Source organism: Salmo salar, chromosome 22 (assembly GCF_965601325.2).
Source record: "Salmo salar chromosome 22, fSalSal1, whole genome shotgun sequence".
Lineage (NCBI taxonomy): Eukaryota > Metazoa > Chordata > Actinopteri > Salmoniformes > Salmonidae > Salmo > Salmo salar.
The window spans coordinates 7,900,884-7,913,754 of NC_138312.1; the positions used below are offsets into that span (position 1 = coordinate 7,900,884).

The window sequence follows — 12,871 nt, forward strand, 5'->3', positions numbered from 1 at the left end:
TTTAAATTCCTTCTTATAGGCTACTCTAGCATCCATTTTAGGTAGGCCTACCCCATCTGCAGAATTCCTGCCATACTCACTGTATCCATGGAAACTATGATCAGTGCGTGGGAGGAGAGACTTGCCCAGAGTGTGTGGCCTAGCCCTCATCTGGTGTGTGTGTGTGTGTGTGTGTGTGTGTGTGTGTGTGTGTGTGTGTGTGTGTGTGTGTGTGTGTGATGGAACAATGGCAGGAAGACAGTTGGTTTGTTTTACTGGCCTCAGTGCTCACATACAACACTAGGTCTGACTGACTGAAGTGTCTGCAGAGAAATCAAAAGGGAAATGAAAACAAAAACAGGATGCTGGACAGAATTCTATCTGTCCAGTTGAAAAAGATAGATGATTCTATAGGTCAACTGTACAGTGGTGTTCAGAGTTACTGTAGGCCCATATAGCACAATCTGTTTTGTGTTGTATCTGACCTTCAGATAATGGTACTTTTTAATTAATAAAAGTGTGTTTATGATATATTAAAAAGGACATTGTATTATTTTATTATATTCTATGCTACCCTCACAACAACAATGACATGGTATTGTAATCAATATTTCAAAATCCAATAGTTATTCTATACCCTATTAATATATGAATATGTTTAAAATGAATTGAAATCATATTGCTTTACTTTGAGTTGAGACATGAAATTATCTTGGAACTGATAGGCTGTGCCACTCTTGAGTATTTCATGATTCTGATAAAAAGAATGTCATATCAATGGAATGCACAACCATAGCTGAAGAAATGCATGGAGAGGCAATCCTCCAGCAATCCTCAACTCTACAACACATTGGCAGGGGGGTTGTTTTGCACCCATACTGTAACTGTAGTGATGACATCGCAAGCAAGGTGAGTAGGATAACGTGGATGGCAGCAGCCCCATACTATCTGTTACGTTCTACAGCATCATTTCATTGCTGTCAGATCCTGTCGCTTCGCCATTACTGACATACACTACCCACATTAACCAGAGACGGAGTCGGAGCTTCACACAGGAGGTTTGAATGTTTCTTTAAAAGGTAAGAATGATACAGACTAGCCTATTTATTAGCCTATGTCTAATTCCACTTCATTCCAATAGTTTATCACTTCATCATTTCACAGCATGGTTTTTAAGCGATGTGCATTCATTTTAGAGTTCAAATGTGTTTTAAATGTTGTCGGGCTTGCTTACATGCCTTTTGCAGTTGTGTTTCTGTAATCCTGTGTCTTGTCGTGCAAAGGGTTGCAGGTTGCTAGGGTGTTGAGACCTGTTTCTATGGGTGCATCATGCTCAAGTGCCTGTAGTATAGGCTGCTACACACTGCAGCAAACGTATTTGACTGTTACACTGCCATTCCATAATGGCTGCTGTGGCTACCACTAGCTAGCATGAGGACGAAAGGGCAGTTTTCCAGGAAAACTGGCAGTATTTCAATCTTCTCGATGTATCAGTGTGGATAAGGGTAAAATGTGGAGTACAGTGGCAGATCGCATCCCTGCATTGAGGTATGTTTTCCGACCCATATCACGCACCAGCTCCACGGTGTCTTGATGTAACCATGACTGTGTTCAGACCCCAGTGCAGCTCAGTGTAAACAAGTGTAACGGGAGGGTCGGTATCTTCTGGTGAATCTGTTGAATCAGCCTTTTGTTATAGCCTATGCCTATTGTAAGGGTTTTTAATCCTATTTAACAGAAAACAAGCAATTCTTGAAGGAAAATAAGAGTTCTAAATATATTGGGCACCAGCATCATCTCACCTCTCGTTTCATGATGGGCGTATGGACACATGTAGCCTACATGGAGAGGGTTTTACACACTTTCAAAACAGGAGCTGGCTCAAATAATGTATGCAAACACAACACATAGACAAAAAGGGATGTCCACTCATTGTTTTGCTGCGCCCAAACTTGATATTTTAATGAAGCTATCTCAAAAGAGATAGAGCTATCCCAATTCCTGTGATAGTTTTTAATGTTTCTAGTGTTGTTGATCCGGTCATCTGCTCAGTGGACAGAAGATTCCCTGGTGACTCTCTCTCTCTCTCTCTCTCTCTCTCTCATTGGATTGAAGAGGTCAGCAACTTCAAACCATGATCAGATCAACCTCAGGCCCTTCTGGCCTTTCAGGATCTCTTGCACACCTGGGAATCATGACCTGAATTAGTAGGCTACAATCCCATAGGCTACATTATCTTGTCACTCTCACAATTCAAATTACACACTTGGGGGTGCCCAACATCTACTGGGGATGGCCAAACTTTTTTTAATCAACCTACATTGATATTTCAATTATTATAGGGGAGACCTGATTTGTTATGGGGGTGCCTATGATGTAAGGCTTCCTCTATGAACCCTGAAGAAAATATTATATGCTCCACCTGCACTGCAGAAGTTCCACATTGTGTGCGAGTGATGATGACCATTGTAATGCAGGGCAGTGGGTCTACTATACCTCTAATTACAGGTAGGCTATGGGTTGTGACAGTGGCGCGGTGTAATCCACTTGGCTCCATATGGCGTGAAGGGCGGGGAAGGGAGGGAAGGTTTACAAGAAGGGCTTTCATTGCTCGTTGTCGTAAACTCCAGTCAGATTATCTGACCGACAGGGAGGGAGAGTGGTTGGGTTGGGAGGAACGGCATGGCACAGACAGCAGGTGTTTACAATGGGACAGTGTTACTGTGTTTGATGCTTTGCTACAGAATGTGCATGTCAGACATGTGTGGTTGGTTATATACTGCTCAAAAAAATAAAGGGAACACTTAAACAACACATCCTAGATCTGAATGAAAGAAATAATCTTATTAAAGACTTTTTTCTTTACATAGTTGAATGTGCTGACAACAAAATCACACAAAAATAATCAATTTAAATCCAATTTATCAAGCCATGGAGGTCTGGATTTGGAGTCACACTCAAAATTAAAGTGGAAAACCACACTACAGGCTGATCCAACTTTGATGTAATGTCCTTAAAACAAGTCAAAATGAGGCTCAGTAGTGTGTGTGGCCTCCACGTGCCTGTATGACCTCCCTACAACGCCTGGGCATGCTCCTGATGAGGTGGCGGATGGTCCCCTGAGGGATCTCCTCCCAGACCTGGACTAAAGCATCCGCCAACTCCTGGACAGTCTGTGGTGCAACGTGGCGTTGGTGGATGGAGCGAGACATGATGTCCCAGATGTGCTCAATTGGATTCAGGTCTGGGGAACGGGCGGGCCAGTCCATAGCATCAATGCCTTCCTCTTGCAGGAACTGCTGACACACTCCAGCCACATGAGGTCTAGCATTGTCTTGCATTAGGAGGAACCCAGGGCCAACCGCACCAGCATATGGTCTCACAAGTGGTCTGAGGATCTCATCTCGGTACCTAATGGCAGTCAGGCTACCTCTGGCGAGCACATGGAGGGCTGTGCGGCCCCCCAAAGAAATGCCACCCACACCATGACTGATCCACCGCCAAACCGGTCATGCTGGAGGATGTTGCAGGCAGCAGAACGTTCTCCACGGCGTCTCCAGACTCTGTCACGTCTGTCACGTGCTCAGTGTGAACCTGCTTTCATCTGTGAAGAGCACAGGGCGCCAGTGGCGAATTTGCCAATCTTGGTGTTCTCTGGCAAATGCCAAACGTCCTGCACGGTGTTGGGCTGTAAGCACAACCCCCACCTGTGGACGTCGGGCCCTCATACCACCCTCATGGAGTCTGTTTCTGACCGTTTGAGCAGACACATGCACATTTTTGGCCTGCTGGAGGTCATTTTGCAGGGCTCTGGCAGTGCTTCTCCTGCTCCTCCTTGCACAAAGGCGGAGGTAGCGGTCCTGCTGCTGGGTTGTTGCCCTCCTACGGCCTCCTCCACATCTCCTGATGTACTGGCCTGTCTCCTGGTTGCGCCTCCATGCTCTGGACACTACGCTGACAGACACAGCAAACCTTCTTGCCACAGCTCGCATTGATGTGCCATCCTGGATGAGCTGCACTACTTGAGCCACTTGTGTGGGTTGTAGACTCCGTCTCATGCTACCACTAGAGTGAAATCACCGCCAGCATTCAAAAGTGACCAAAACATCAGCCAGGAAGCATAGGAACTGAGAAGTGGTCTGTGCTCCCCACCTGCAGAACCACTCCTTTATTGGGGGTGTCTTGCTAATTGCCTATAATTTCCACCTGTTGTCTATTCCATTTGCACAACAGCATGTGAAATGTATTGTCAATCAGTGTTGCTTCCTAAGTGGACAGTTTGATTTCACAGAAGTGTGATTGACTTGGAGTTACATTGTGTTGTTTAAGTGTTCCCTTTATTTTTTGGAGCAGTGTATATTGTATTAATGCCAGGACAGGGATTGGGAGAGGATCTGATCACCTCGAGTGAACTGTTTAATACACTACACCCAGGACACGAAAGATGTGGTGGTTGAAGCTACAGGTCTAGGGCGCAGGGAAACTGATCACTGCAGGTGAACCAGTTAAAGCATTACAACCAGGAAATGAGTAGAGCACGACCGGTATGTTTTTTTTTTTGTATGTTTTTTTGGGGGTCCGATACCGATTCAGATTTTTGGGGGGACAACATTTACAGATACCAATATACAGCTCGGAAATGGAAAAAGTGGCATTTTCCCACACTGACTTCTCATAAACGGCCATCCTAAAGAGCAATTATTGTGACAATAAAGACACATCATGAGAATAGCCACAAGTTTTCATCCTATTTATTGAATATTGGTAATTCATTATTGGCCGATATTTTGGTAAGAGGCCAATATCAGTCGATAATATTGGTGAAATTATATATCGGTCGGGCTCTAGAAATTAGAATAGAAAGTTAAAGCTACACTGTCTGGGAGGAGAACTGATCAGAAGGTGATCTGGATAATACACTACACACAGGAAATGGCATGTGGTTGGTTGAAGCTATTATCTGATAGGCATTCTCTGATAGGCATGTTAGGCATCGTCTGGCATTGTGTCTCATGTGAGTAAGGGCCAAAAGGACAGTTTGAAACCAAAATAAACTCATCAAGGCCATTCCTTTTTCAGCTGTGGGAGATGAATGTTATGTTTGGCATATTATGGAATTTAATTTACTGTACCAGTTTTGATTTAATAGTATGGCCCTGGATATGTTTAAAATAATACACAGGAATCTCTATGTCTTGTCCACACCCGGTCCCACATGTATTTCCATGACACATAAAGAACTATCTGCAGCTGGGTGGGTACATAACCTACATCTCTATTACAATACCGTGGGAGGATGATCATAAATCAATTTGCGCCATGTATAACAACAACTATAACCTCTTGTCAACATTGGAATTTGTAAACAATGAAGATAAATCACATTTGCATGACAAAGACTTGCATGACAAAGAAATGGAATGTAGATGAATCCGTGTGTCATCATGCCCACTTAGTCAGTGAATGTAACTTACCTTTGTTATAGGAATACCAATGGCTATACCTCACTCTCTCTGTATATCTTTTCCTATATTTCCTTTAGATGTCTTGAACGTTTAATGTATGTGCTTACTACTTTAATGCGCTTTTTCACACTAACAGGCTGACCAATGTTCCCTCTAAACAGCGTGCAGCTCACCTCGTACTGCCATGCAGAAGAAATATGAGCCTGAGCAGAGAAGCACTAGATTGAACTTCATTCAACTTTCTACAGTTAGTTAACGCTATCAACGTTTCGCTCTACTGTAGCAATTGTGATCGAATCAATGCATTAATAGCCACTTTCAATGTAATAACCAAAACAAAACGAACTATGCAATATTTTGTATGCAAAACTAATTATGGAAGAGATTTTCTAGTAGGCAGAGTGCATTGGAGTAGGATTCTATTGCATTGACAGGCACGACTCAGGCTCGTATTCTACACAGACCGGTGCGCCATAACCAATCAGAGCTGCAGTAGGACTATATGCAAATAGGCCATTGCCATATATGGATCTGTGCCATTTACTTTGAACTGGACTATGTATAGGCTACAGTATGAGCGGTTGCGAGTAGTTGCGCGTGTTTTGAGATCAAAGTGAGAGCTGCATGTAGCCATGTGTGCACATTTCGTCATATTCTTTGCTAGTTAGTGAGTTATTACCACCCGCCAACCCCTCTTTTACGCTACTGCTACTCTCTGTTCATCATAAACGCATAGTCACTTTAACCATATCTACATGTACATACTACCTCAATCAGCCTGACTAACCGGTGTCTGTATGTAGCCTCGCTACTTTTTATAGCCTCGCTACTGTATATAGCATATATTTTTACTGTTGTTTTATTTCTTTACCTACCTATTGTTCACCTAATACCTTTTTTGCACTATTGGTTAGAGCCTGTAAGTAAGCATTTCACTGTAAGGTCTACACCTGTTGTATTCGGTGCACGTGACAAATAAACTTTGATTTGATTATCAGCCAGTTATAGCTCATCATCTAGTCAACAATGGGGGAGGGGTTGCTTCCAACAAGAGCATAAAATGAGAGAGAGAGAGAGAGAGAGAGAGAGAGAGAGACCTCAATGTCACCAGGGAACATTGGTGCCGAACCAAAGTGTTCTATGTCAGCCCAGATTTTTTATTTTCAGATTGTCTGGCTTTCCAGCACGGTTCCACTCGGTTCAGTTTGGCTCGATTCAGTAGTGTGAAAAGGTCAAGTGTTTACCTCTGAGCCAGAGTGTGCCATGTGGTGCCCCCTCGGCTGAGCGTCATGGTTTCTACAGATTAGCATCATCTACTCATCGCCATCAGGGCCTGGACGAATACACTGCTGCTTTTAAATCCTTTCAGAGAGAGACAAACAGTTCTCTCTATCTCTCCTCCCCCCCTCTCTCTCCCTCCCTCTACATCTCTCTCCTCACTGGCCCTGGCCTGTCACTGACCCTTAGAGGTGAGGTGAGGTGGGGTGTGAGGTTCCTACCAAGCCAGGGGGCCAAGAGACGATCAGATGGGCATGGTGCAAAGCTCAACCAGATCTGTCTCCCTTGCTCAGATCATTGTGACATGCCAAGGTCACCGGGGTCGGGTCACCAAGCAACACAAGGCACTCATCATGTTCTGCCCTTCCATGGCTTAGCCTAGCTACCTATCTGTTGCTTTAATCAAGTTGGGACAAAAGCACCACACCTGACATCTCAGTATTTTCTCCACATCACCTGACTAACAATTTAGACCAATAAGATAAGCAATTGTGAACGCAAACGAGGTGTGATACCAGGTAGGGGCGATGACATATTCAGATTCAGCTAGGGAAGACTGCTCAGAACTATGTAATCAGTCCCGAGTCGGTTGTATAGTGTAAATCTACTTTAAGGCTAAGGAGGATTCCCAGGAGAGAAAGGGCTTGGTATAGGCCTTGCAGGGAGACAATAGGAGGGAAAGGAGTGAGATGGTGGGATGGAGGAGAAAGAAGAGAAATATGGAGTGAAAGGCCTTGGCCAGGAGGTGAAAGCCTCAGGGTGTCCTCATAATCGGTGGTGATCTGAGCTGGTTATACAATACATTCGGAAAATATTTATGCTCCTTGACTTTTTCCACATTTTGTTATGTTACAGCCTTATTCTAAAATGTATTGAATAGTTTTTTCCCCCTCATCAATCTACACACAATACCCCATAATGGCAAAGCAAAAACAGGGCTCTGGCTGGGCCACTCAAGGACATTCAGAGATTTGTCCTGAAGCCACTCCTGCGTTGTCTTGGCTGTTTGCTTAGGGTCGTTGTCCAGTTGGAAGGAGAACCTTCGCCCCAGTCTGAGGTCCTGAGCACTCTGAAGAATCTTTCTGTACTTTGCTCTGTTCATCCTTCCCTCGATCCTGACTAGTCTCTCAGTCCCTGGCGCTGAAAAACATCCCCACAGTATGATGCTGCCACCACCATTCTTCACCGTAGGGATGGTGCCAGGTTTTCTCCAGACGTGACACTTGGCAGTCAGGACAAAGAGTTCAATCTCGGTTTTGTTTTTTTAAATTTAACCTTTAGTTAAGAACAAATTCTTATTCACAATGATGCTGGGTCAATTGTGCACCGCCCTTTGGGACTCCCAATCACGGTCACGCCTCTTGCACTGAGATGCAGTGCCGTAGACCACTGTGCCACTAGGGAGCCCAGGTTTCATCGGACCAGAGAATCTTGTTTCTCATGATCTGAGTCCTTTAGGTGCCTTTTGGCAAACTTCAAGCGGGCTGTCATGTGCCTTTTACTGAGGAGTGGCTTCCGTCTGGCCACTCTACCATAAAGGCCTGATTGGCGGAGTGCTGCAGAGATGGCTGTCCTTCTGGAAGATTCTTTCATCTCAACAGAGGAACTCTGGAGCTCTGTCAGAGGGACTATTGGGTTCTTGGTCACCTCCCTGACCAAGTCCCTTCTACCCCGATTGCTCAGTTTGGCTGGGCGGCCAGCTCTAGGAAGAGTCTTGGTGGTTCCAAACTTCTTCCATTTAAGAATGATGGAGGCCACTGTGTTCTTGGGGACCTTCAATGCTGGAGACATTTTTGGTACCCTTTCTCAGATCTGTGCCTCAACACAATCCTGTCTCGGAACTCAACGGACAATTCCTTTGACCTCATGGCTTGGTTTTGGTCTGACATGCACTGTTAACTGTGGGACCTTATATAGACATGTGTGTGCCTTTCCAAATCATGTCCAGTCAATTGAATTTACCACAGGTGGACTCCAATCAACTTGTAGGAACATCTCAATGATGATCAATGATAACAGGATGCACCTGAGCTCAATTTTGAGTCTCATAGCAAAGGGTCTGAATAATTCTGTAAATAAGGTATTTCTGTTTTAGATTTTTTTATACATTTGCAAACATTTATAAAAACCTGTTTTTGCTTTATCATTATTGGGTATTGTGTGTGTGTGTACATTGATGAGGGGAAAAAAACAATTTAATCAATTTCAGAATAAGGCTGTAATGTAACAAAATGTGGAAAAAGTGAAGAGGTCTGAATCCTTTACGAAAGCACTGTAGATGGACAAGTGACAGTTTAGGATCCAGGAGGCAGGAGGTTACTGGGCCGGTTGCCCATGGGCGTTTACCTACACTCTTAGAAAAAAGCATTCCAAAAGGGTTCTTCGGTTGTCCCCATAGGAGAGCCCTTTTTGGTTCCAAGAAGAAACATTTTGGGTTCCATGTAGAACACTCTGTAGAAAGGGTTGTACATGGAACCCAAAAGGGTTCAACCTGGACCAAAAGGGTTCCATCTGCAACCAAAAAGGGTTATTCAAAAGGTTTTCCTATGGGGACAGCCGAAGAACCCGCTAAGGTTCTTGATAGCACCTTTTGTTGCAAAAGTGTATTGCCCAATCCCAACGCAATAGCAACGTTCCACCTCCTACTTACAGCAGCATCATGAGCTGTGACTCTTTCTTTTCTTGTCTTGAACTCTGGTGGGTGGTCTGCTTGGACTGGGTGGTCTAACACATATAAGCCCAGTGGTTGTGTCTTTACCTTTTACATTTAAATCAATTCAAAAAGTAATAAAAGAAAAACAACAAAGTCAATACAAAAGTCTATTTTATAGTAATTTACCTGATGCTCTTCCAGAGCAATGACCTACAATAAATGCTCTCGGTGACGTAAATCAGTTAAGGAACTGTCCTGCAGTAACCTTGAAGGCGTTTCACATGAGGAATGCATTCTTCCCATATACCGGTATACATAATCGTGTTTTCTGAGCTGGCCACAACATTACTTTTTGCCACAGTACATTGTACTCCGCTACAACACATTTCATTAAGATTTCTAGTTCCTTAGAATGTGAGCTAAGAACAAGCTCATAACTTTAACAGGAATGTCCATTTACATTTACGTCATTTAGCAGACGCTCTTATCCACTTTACAATAGTACATCTAGATCTTTTTTGGGCGGGGGGGGGGGGGGGGGGGGGTAGAAGGATTACTATATCCTAAACCAGGTATTCCTTAAAGAGGTGGGGTTTCAGGTGTCTACGGAAGGTGGTGATTGACTCCGCTGTCCTGGCGTCGTGAGGGAGCTTGTTCCACCATTGGGGTGCCAGAGCAGGGAACCGTTTAGACTGGGCTGAGCGGGAAGTGTGCTTCCGCAAAGGTAGGGGGGCCAGCAGGCCAGAGGTGGATGAACGCAGTGCCCTTTTTGGGTGTAGGGCCTGATCAGAGCCTGAAGGTACGGAGGTGCCGTTCCCCTCACAGCTCTGTAGGCAAGCACCATGGTCTTGTAGCAGATGCGAGCTTCAACTGGAAGCCAGTGGAGTGTGCGGAGGAGCGGGGTGACGTGAGAGAACTTGGGAAGGTTGAACACCAGACGGGCTGCGGCGTTCTGGATGAGTTGTAGGGGTTTAATGGCACAGGCAGGGAGCCCTGCCAACAGGGAGTTGCAGTAATCCAGACGGGAGATGACAAGTGCCTGGATTAGGACCTGCGCCGCTTCCTGTGTAAGGCAGGGTCGTACTCTGCGAATGTTGTATAGCATGAACCTACAGGATCGGGTCACCGCCTTCATGTTAGTCCATGACTGTTGTGTCAAAACTGATTCCCATATATTAGCCTATAATACATTGGGTATGAAGTCCGAGTATTATTGAGCAAATGGCCACAAATCTCCTATACACATGTTTGGAGTACTGAGATTTCCCACCAAATCAGTGAAATTAATGGGAAGATCATGATGCCCATAAACAATGGAACTCAGTTAGACACCAACCCTTTTTTGGGGAAAGACTGAAAGGTGATGAAAATGGTGACACACTTGGGTGGGTAATAGTGGTCTAGACTTGAGCCTGGGTTCACTTGACCTGGTCTCAGAGCATTTCGTATTATTATGTACGTAAATCTGAGACACTAATTTAGTATGATAAGTTGCTAATTGGCTAAAGTTGTCCGTGATGAGATTCGAACTTGCAACCTTTGGTGTGTTTGCCTCTCAGTGTGTCACATACAGCTTGTTTGCTGAAACAAGCTTCTGCCAGGTCTACAGTCTCTTTCTGGAGGAACTTGTGTAGTCAATCAGTTATAGAAAGAAGGGACTGAAATATCAGTAGCAAATACACGTTGGACAACTTATGAAGCTTTGCTCTCAGACCAACAGCCAATGGGGGATCCAATGGCAGATATACAATTAAAAATAGAAGTTAAAGTGTCCACGACAGCATTTATGGACCGCAGCTGCCATGCCCAGCGAGTGTTTGAGAGCTGTACAAGTTCAGCTGATGCTATTCCAAGTTTCTTCCAAGCTTCTTTGAACTTGTGGTGGTTAACTAAGGATGTACTGAAAAATGAATACACATTCTCCAAGAAACTGAATAACTCAGCAGCCTCCGGAATAGCTCTGCAAGTATGACACAACACCAAATTAGGTCATGAGCATAGCAATGTAGTCGTGGCCAAAAGTTTTGAGAATGACACAAATATTAATTTTCACAAAGTCTGCTGCCTCAGTGTCTTTAGATATTTTTGTCAGATGTTACTATGGAATACTGAAGTGTAATTACAAGCATTTCATAAGTGTCTAAGGCTTTTATTGACAATTACATGAAGTTGACGCAAAGAGTCAATATTTGCAGTGTTGACCCTTCTTTTTCAAGACCTCTGCAATCCGCCCTGGCATACTATCAATTAACTTCTGGGCCACATCCTGACTGATGGCAGCCCATTCTTGCATAATCAATGCTTGGAGTTTGTCAGAATTTGTGGGTTTTTGTTTGTCCACCTGCCTCTTGAGGATTAACCACAAGTTCTCAATGGGATTAAGGTCTGGGGAGTTTCCTGGCCATGGACCCAAAATATCGATGTTTTGTTCCCCGAGCCACTTAGTTATCACTTTTGCCTTATGGCAAGGTGCTCCATCATGCTGGAAAAGGCCTTGTTCGTAACCAAACTGTTCCTGGATGGTTGGGAGAAGTTGCTCTCGGAGGATGTGTTGGTACCATTCTTTATTCATGGCTGTGTTCTTAGGCAAAATTGTGAGTGAGCCCACTCCCTTGGCTGAGAAGCAACCCCACACATGAATGGTCTCAGGATGCTTTACTGTTGGCATGACACAGGACTGATGGTAGCGCTCACCTTGTCTTATCCGGACAAGCTTTTTTCCGGATGCACCAAACAATCGGAAAGGGGATTCATCAGAGAAAATGACTTTACCCCAGTCCTCAGCAGTCCAATCCCTGTACCTTTTGCAGAATATTAGTCTGTCCCTGATGTTTTCCCTGGAGAGAAGTGGCTTCTTTGCTGCCCTTCTTGACACCAGGCCATCCTCCAAAAGTCTTTGCCTCACTGTGTATGCAGATGCACTCACACCTGCCTGCTGCCATTCCTGAGCAAGATCTGTACTGGTGGTGCCCCAATCACACAGCTGAATCAACTTTAGGAGACGGTTCTGGCGCTTGCTGGACTTTCTTGGGCGCCCTGAAGCCTTCTTCACAACAATTGAACCGTTCTCCTTGAAGTTCTTGATGATCCGATAAATGGTTGATTTAGGTGCAATCTTACTGGCAGCAATATCCTTGCCTGTGAAGCCCTTTTTGTGCAAAGCAATGATGACGGCACATGTCTCCTTGCAGGTAACCATGGTTGACAGAGGAAGAACAATGATTCCAAGCACCACCCTCCTTTTGAAGCTTCCAGTCTGTTATTCGAACACAATCAGCATGACAGAGTGATCTCCAGCCTTGTCCAGCCCTGTGTTAACGAGATAATCACTGACATGATGTCAGCTGGTCCTTTTGTGGCAGGGCTGAAATGCAGTGGAAATGTTTTTTGGGGGATTCAGTTAATTTGCATGGAAAAGAGGGACTTTGCGATTAATTGCAATTCATCTGATCACTCTTCATAACATTCTGGAGCATATGCAAATTGCCAACATACA

At 44.5% G+C, this 12,871-nt stretch overlaps 1 protein-coding gene across 1 annotated transcript in view; it reads left to right on the top strand.

Moving 5' to 3' along the window:
- The first annotated feature begins 845 nt into the window (after nt 1-845).
- LOC106582676 (rho GTPase-activating protein 40) overlaps nt 846-12,871 on the top strand; it is a 48,932-nt gene continuing 36,906 nt past the window's right edge. Inside the window, exon 1 of the mRNA XM_014165973.3 lies at nt 846-1,058. The gene's annotated coding sequence lies outside the window, so the exon portion shown is untranslated. The remainder of the gene's footprint in view (nt 1,059-12,871) is intronic.